Consider the following 7231-nt stretch of genomic DNA (forward strand, 5'->3'; position numbering starts at 1 on the left):
AGCAAGTTTCATATAGGGCACACTCAAAACGGAGCAACGGTGCAACACATACACTCCATACAAGTTTAAAGGACAAACTGTCCAAAACAGAAACTAGGCATCTTGCAAGCATCAAAACAACATGCTAAAGCATCTCAACGTGAAAACAAAAGGCATGGATATGAAGTACAGGTAAAGCATGACAAAACATGAACACTGAGCTATCTTCAGAAACCACTACAACATGCTCAAAAGGACATGGCAAGATTGCAAATAATAACAGTTTACAGACTTGGCAGAAATAACATCAGGTTGCAATGTTCAAAGCTATCAAACAACATGCTACAGGAACTTAACATGGCAAACAAAGGCATGGAATGCTAATACTAAAGACAAAGAACAAAACTCCCTTACTGAACTTATTTCAAAGATCAACAAAAAAGATGATAGCATCCATGCAAACATGACAAATGATATGACAGATTCAGACATGACAGAAACAACGATAAGTAGACATGTTGATGAGCTTGTATAACTCACTACAAATCAATACATCTAACATATAAACCCTAAAAAAGTGCTAGACACAACCATCGCTCGAGCGCACCGCATCACACGACGAGTAAAAACCAACGAAAAAACGCGCGGGCGCACCACACCACACAAGCGAAATCCATAGCGAGCGAGCGAGCGGTCGCGCTAGGGCCACAGCGATCGAGCAAGAGGAAAAAGCAGTCGAACCCTAGCCCCAATCCACAGCCCCGCGCCCCTCACTCCTCCCTCCCTCGTCCGCCGCCACTCCCTCCCACCTCCTCCTCCTACGCCCTAGGAGCCCCGCCGCCTACTGCTACTCCTCCACCGCCTCGCCTCTTCCTCCTCCTTACCTTCCCATCGCTCGTCTTCAGGCTGCAGCGGTGGTTCCCGATCTGAGCCGTCTTCAGGTGCGTGGAGCGACGGAGGTCGGCTCCCTCCTTCTCCACGGTCTCGCGGCGGGAGAGGAGTCAGCCCCGGTGCTCTGCCTCTCCATCCGTCTCCGCAAGCCATCGTCCGATGCCGTCGTTGCCCGCCATCATCTTGCTCGCTGCGTGCTTGCTAGAGAGCCATGGCTTTCCTCACTGTAGGTTCTGCCATGGCTTTTCTTGTCCCGTCTCACTCGCCTCCCCCTCCTCGTCACCCTCCTCTCTCTCTCTCCCCCGCGGCTACGATTCAGGCTAGGGTTCGGGCGCCTTCCCTTCTCTCCTCCTCTACCCAACGCCGCCTCCCCTCCTTTCTCTCCTTCTCCACTAACGAGGCCGGGCCAGGAGCAGCGAGGCCGGGGCGGCGGTGCGGACAAGAAACTGTGGGCTCTCCTCCGCAAATCTCTACCGGGACGACGGTAGCCCGAGGAGGATCCCCGGTCAACGGCGCCCCGGGCGCTCACTGCCAAGAAGCCGCCGGAGGAGGAACTCGACCTGGACGACCGCCGCTGGACGAAGAGCCCCGAAAAAATCCCCCAACCACCCCTGCGCCACCGCCTCTTCACCTTCGACCACGGGTTGCAACGGTCAGAGGACCAAGGTGTGGATTCTCTCCCCTTCCCCTTTCCTTGATTCTCATCTGTTCCTCCAGCCCCTCCCATCCTTGCGTACACAGCACACACACACTCACACTGTCTCTCTCGTCTCGTGGATGGGAATGGCCAGCGTGGATTAATTAATTTCATCATATTTCTATCAGATTTGATTTCAACAGCGGCGGTGGTGTCTTGCTGTTCTTTTCACATATTTCTGTCATATTTGATTTAATTTCATCCTTGCTATTCATAATCTATTAATTAATGACCTGTACATACATATTTTATCATGTCTACTAAGAATCTCATCAGTTTACAATTCATACATCAGGTTATTTTATCTTGTTTTCTTCAGGTTTGATTTAGGGTGTTCTTTTTTCCTTTTTCAGATGTATGCCATATGTGTAGCAATCGTTCTAAAACACCCCCATTCCTTCTCTTCCTATCAATTTAATCAGGACCCACTCTGGACCATTTTCAGAAACCACTCTAAACCATTTTCTGAAAATTGATAGGAAGAGAGTGATTTTCATAACAGCGGCTGCAGCCCCCAGGGTTAATTAGAACCTAAAATGTTTCCTTTAGTTTATGAAAAAGTTCTAGAGTGGTTTCTGCAGCTGCTGTTATGTTTCATTGATTCAGTCCTATAGTTGGATAGTTCCAGTGGATTTTACTAAATGGTTTTGTAGATTTAATTAGTGAAAAGGACTCAATTGGTTTATGCAACATTGCTTGTCTGTTGGCAGTTGGAGCATACTAGGCAAATGGGCCTTGCCGTGAGTCGTGGTGCAACAGTGACCTCGATGGGCAGGGCAATGGTCAGATACGAGTCAGCACCAAAGATGACTATAAGCACTCAAAAAAGTTTACCACGCTAGGGCGATGTCAGGTACTTACTGTTCTTTTGTGCTTTTTGTTTTCTATTTCCCGTCAGAAGCTCATTCCATAATCAATTTGCAGGTTGTACGAGGGTAGTTAGTGAATATACTTGTGACACTTATACTCTCAGGTAAATTACTAATCATTCAAATCACTAATCAGGTAAAGCACAATAATAAGCCCACCAGTCATAGAAAAGGAAAAATAACCACGAAGTGAAAATAGATTATGAAAATTAGACGGCTCAGATGATGTAAAAGGCAGAATCGGACGACCAGCGACTTTTTCAATCTGGGGGAGCTCGGAGTAGCTGAGTTGCCCTGCCAGATTAATTTTTATTGGGCATTCAGATTCTTATTTTGCGTTTCGTAGATTTTTAGCTGGGTGTATAAACATACACACGCACACTGACTTCAGATTTCAGTGACGGGGGTAAATTATTGTGCCATATATATTGTTGCCATATTTAGTAATCATGCATATACATGTACATTGGTTTTTATCAAATGTACATGTGCTCCTGTAGCATATCTTCAGGTTTGGGGATTTAAATGCCCTTTGTTTTGTGTACCAGGTGGTTAACTGAGATTTTGTTTGCTTATTCTACTGTTTTTTTTAGCAATGCCGACAAACATGGTTTGTGATGATATTGGTGGTCTGAAGCTTTAGATCGTCGGGGCTGCTCTCATTCGTTCAATTTGCCAGTGATCCCTTCCATTCTACTGTTGCTCATTATTATCATATGAAGGAGGTGTTCTTCCATTACAATACTCCTGACGTGTTTCATGAAATGTCTATGAGCTGGTATGTTGTTCATTCTCTTTTTTTTTCTTGCAGGCTGATCTATGTTCTCTGTTTGTTGGGTCCTCCGTGTCATTATGAACAAGGTTGGGTCTCTCTTGCTCAGTTTTTGTCTACTAAAAGTGATGTGAGCTGATGTGCTTGTTTGGGCGGTCTCCCTGTGTGTGTGATAGTTGTTTGCATGTCAACCCTGTATGCTTGAAATTTACTTGCATATCATAATATCAAACGAGGATGTGTTCTTGTTTACCTCTTGAATAGACAGATCTTGATGCATTACTGGTACCGTGCCTCTAGGTGGTCAGCGAGGGTCGCACTTGCGCTATGCTTCCCTCTGGATTCTAGCATGGTGTTCGGGTGCCTAGCTTAGTTCAGTTGAGTCGAAAGCAACGAAATCATATGTTTCTGAATCTTGGATATACATTACAATGCAGCGGCCCATTCTTGTCATGCCTAGACTGGCTAGATCGATTAGAGTTTGTCTAATATGCCTTCGGTGATCAGTAGCAACACACGAGATCCTGGAACCTGCATTAGTTATTGTTTGCACAATAATTACTTATTGATATCATTACCAAGCTATCCGAGCCATCATTCCCCGGACACCACTTGGTTTCCTTGCCCATTTATTCATCGGATATGTACACAATCGACAGGATTGACTTCAGATCTTACATAAGGTTTCGTAAAGATAGTTCAGAACCTAAGCTATACAAAGTTTTACAAACGAAATCTACACAAACTCATGGATTTGAAACTGAAATATATTATGTGATGCATCTCTCCAAAAATCCAGCATAATTATATAGAGGAAACATATATTCCCAGAAATTTACGGTCGCGGTCGAGAGCAACGGCGAGTGTAGATTAAGCCTGTGGGTGAGTTTTTCTGAATGCAAGCCCTCAGCTCGCCCCGACAACCTTTCCCTGTCAGCTTCGCTCCCCTCTTCCTCCTCTTTGCTTAGAATTGTTTTATTGTCATTCATATTCTGTATTAAATTCTGACGAGGTTTCTGCTTGTTAGATTAAATTCTAGCCAAGACTAAATTGTAGCCACAAGAAGGCAGGATTCTACTTGTTTAGTCTAAAAAGGAGTTTTTGACTTATTTGATTAGATTCTAAGTCAGCTTTTGGGGGGACTTTAGATACAATCTGTTAGTTGAAAAAAATATGTGTTCTTGCGCTTGAGAAATTGCTGCCAGTGTTACTGTATCATATATGAATATGTACAAGGCATCAGAAAGCAACAAGTAGCAGGAACAATTAGTTCAGTTTTAATATTATAGTGCTACTCATCCTAAATTGTGTTAAATTAATCTGCTAGACTATGGTGATGACAGAGGGGTACTGTTTTTTAAAATTGTTTCTTTGTTCCAATTATAAAGGGCCCTCTGCAAGGATATTGATTTCATCATGTGTAGAAGTTTAGTTGGACAGATATTGTTCGTCAGTTTCTTAGTGCGTGCCTAGCTGTTTCCCCTTTTTACATTGCTTATTTTCTATAGGATTTCTTAAAAGATAATAGCTTGCTTCAACAATTGTAGAACGATCATGGTTTCTTTGCATTCCTCTACTTTTATACGATTAACAATTTCATGGCTATCCTGTGTAAGAAACAGACATCATTGGCATTAGCTAATGCATTTGCGTTAAATGCCCTGTTGATCGAGTGATGTAGTCCTATTGTGAAGATGCTTATTGTTTCATTTCTATAATGTAGGAACATGTATATCCTTTCAAGTTCACTGATGTGGTTACCACTACAACACACGTCCCTCCAAGGACCAAGGGTGGGCATGATCTTCTACAAGGTTGTTGTCTGTGACTATTAGTACAGGATCAACTTTGCGGTGTCCCCATCGCTTCAAGTCGAGCTAATAGAGCTAAATGGTGTTCCAATTTTAGAAAGCACACTTAAGAAACATGCACACGTGTCTTTAGATCCTATGGAGCATTCCTAATAATGACCATCTATTTAACTATCTTGGATCATTACCATTACAAAATGCAGCATGACATTCATAATGTTCACTTATTCATAAATGTGGCATTTAATTATTCTCCTGGCATGATATTTAAGCATGTTGCATATACCAGTTTGTTGATAATTCAATTATTGATTCTGATGTACAAACATGCAAAACCATTGCCTGTTTGGATGATGCACATGAGTATGTTTTTGTTAGTTTTAGGTGATGTACGTCGTGAAGCGGGGCGGGCGGACGGAGACGGTGCACTTCGACAAGATCACGGTGCGGCTAAAGAAGCTCAGCTATGGGCTCAGCCAGGAGCACCGCGACCCCGTGCTCGGTCTGCGTCAGGGTATACATGGGCGTCACCACCAGCCAGCTTGACGAGCTCGCCGCCGAGACCGCCGCCCCGCTCACCGCCTCCCAGCCAGACTATGCCTCCGTACGTTCCCTCTTTCGATCTATCTCTCCCCTTCCGGTCCGTTCCGTTCCCCCTCATGGCGCCCGTGTTCGTGTGTCCTGGTCTGACGTATGTGCGTGTGTGGTTCTTCTGCAGCTTGCGGCGAGGATTGTTGTGTCCAACCTGCCGCCAAGTGGAAATAGTCTGTGTGGCGCTCGTAAATAGAGAGCATTTTGGTAGAAAGGTACAGGAAAAAATAGGAAAACTTCTGTCATTTTCTTTGGTCTCTGAAAAATAAATGGTGATATGGGCTGATACATTGCTAAATTATATGATACAAACTCACTTCTTTTTTGATTTTTGGTTTACTTTTTTGTGCTACAATGGCTCTCCTAGGAATGTTCTTCCATGCTTTGATGTGCACAATCCAGAAAGTGCATGCATCCAGAAACCAAATAGGATTTGTGTGTGTTATCTTCTCTTAAATCTTGTGCTTGTCCAATAAGAATAAGGTTTGGTGGTATTGCTTTTGTCAGTTATTTCAGGTTCTATGTGCAAATCCTTGGTGTGACATGATTGGTAACTGACCAGGAATACGTTGCAATCTGATATGTCTAATTCTTGATTATGTGGTACCATGGTCTAAAAATTGGTCCTAAAGATACATGATGTTTTTGTACAAAGTTGAGACAGTTATTTTGGAACGGAGGGAGTATTAGATTATTTTGTTCCTTTTTAATTTGGTTCTAAAATATAGTTTTAGAGTGATCATTTTGCATCAGCCAAGCTTGCCCTTGTTACAAATAATTGTTCTGTTGTCCTCAATTCACTTTCTCGGTTTTTTAATGCTACAAGTATTATTGTTCCAGTTTTTTTAGTTATTCATCATGCCATTTTTCTTTCTGCCTTTGTAGATGAATATTAGCGAGTCTGGCTAAATTCTGAACATGTTCCATGTGAGAGAAATAGCATGTTGATTTCATCTTGAAATAATCATAGCTGAGGGACGAGCTTAGTAACTGAGGGTCATGTGTAAAGCTGAAGGAAGAAGTTGCGAGGCTTGGAACTCTCCTTGTGAAGGGCTCAGGGGCAGTAGTGAGGACAATGCCTCTTTAGTTGTAATTGTGATACTCGTGATTTGCAAGTAAACACTCATGTGATACTAAATATTGGTTGTTAGTACAAAGGTGGTGACATTAGTTGGTTCCCTGGTATTGATTTCATGATTTGTGGTTAATACATGATGTAATACAATTCACACTGCATTATATTTCCAGTTACATCTCTTACTTACTCACCTCTAGCATTCTTTCTAATTTGCTTCTTGCGCCATTGGCGCAACCGGGTCATCTAGTGACATGAAAAGGTGTCCAATAGTAAGATGGCATAACTATAAAGCTAAGCATGGCAATAGCATGGTCATAGGGCGCCTGGATCACTAGCAAAGCACATGGCAGAAGTGAACTTAATGTTAACATGCTGATAGCAACATTATTTAGCAATTTGAGAGCAAGATTGCAACAAGCTAAATTAGGCTAAATTAGGCTATAAATTCAATCAGGGGCATGGATTGATAAAGCATGCCCTGAAAAACAAAACATCCTTAGTGAACATCTCCAGATTATGCATAAAATGACTTGTAGCAGCACG

The 7231-nt window shown here is 42.8% G+C and overlaps 1 long non-coding RNA gene across 4 annotated transcripts; it reads left to right on the forward strand.

Annotated features, from left to right (window-relative positions):
- Nucleotides 1–667: 667 nt before the first annotated feature.
- On the forward strand, nt 668–6874 carry LOC119296083. Of its 4 annotated transcripts, none has more exons than XR_005144788.1 (8): nt 668–1536; nt 2278–2420; nt 2492–2540; nt 3030–3297; nt 4932–5022; nt 5404–5623; nt 5738–5825; nt 6496–6874. It is a non-coding gene; the product is annotated as an uncharacterized LOC119296083 (long non-coding RNA). The 4 variants fall into 4 exon arrangements; XR_005144787.1 differs by having other exon boundaries at nt 670–1536; nt 5398–5623; XR_005144790.1 differs by lacking the exon at nt 2492–2540 and having other exon boundaries at nt 5398–5623.
- Nucleotides 6875–7231: the final 357 nt, after the last annotated feature.

This window comes from Triticum dicoccoides, chromosome 4B (assembly GCF_002162155.2).
Source record: "Triticum dicoccoides isolate Atlit2015 ecotype Zavitan chromosome 4B, WEW_v2.0, whole genome shotgun sequence".
In the NCBI taxonomy this organism is placed as follows: Eukaryota; Viridiplantae; Streptophyta; class Magnoliopsida; order Poales; family Poaceae; genus Triticum; species Triticum dicoccoides.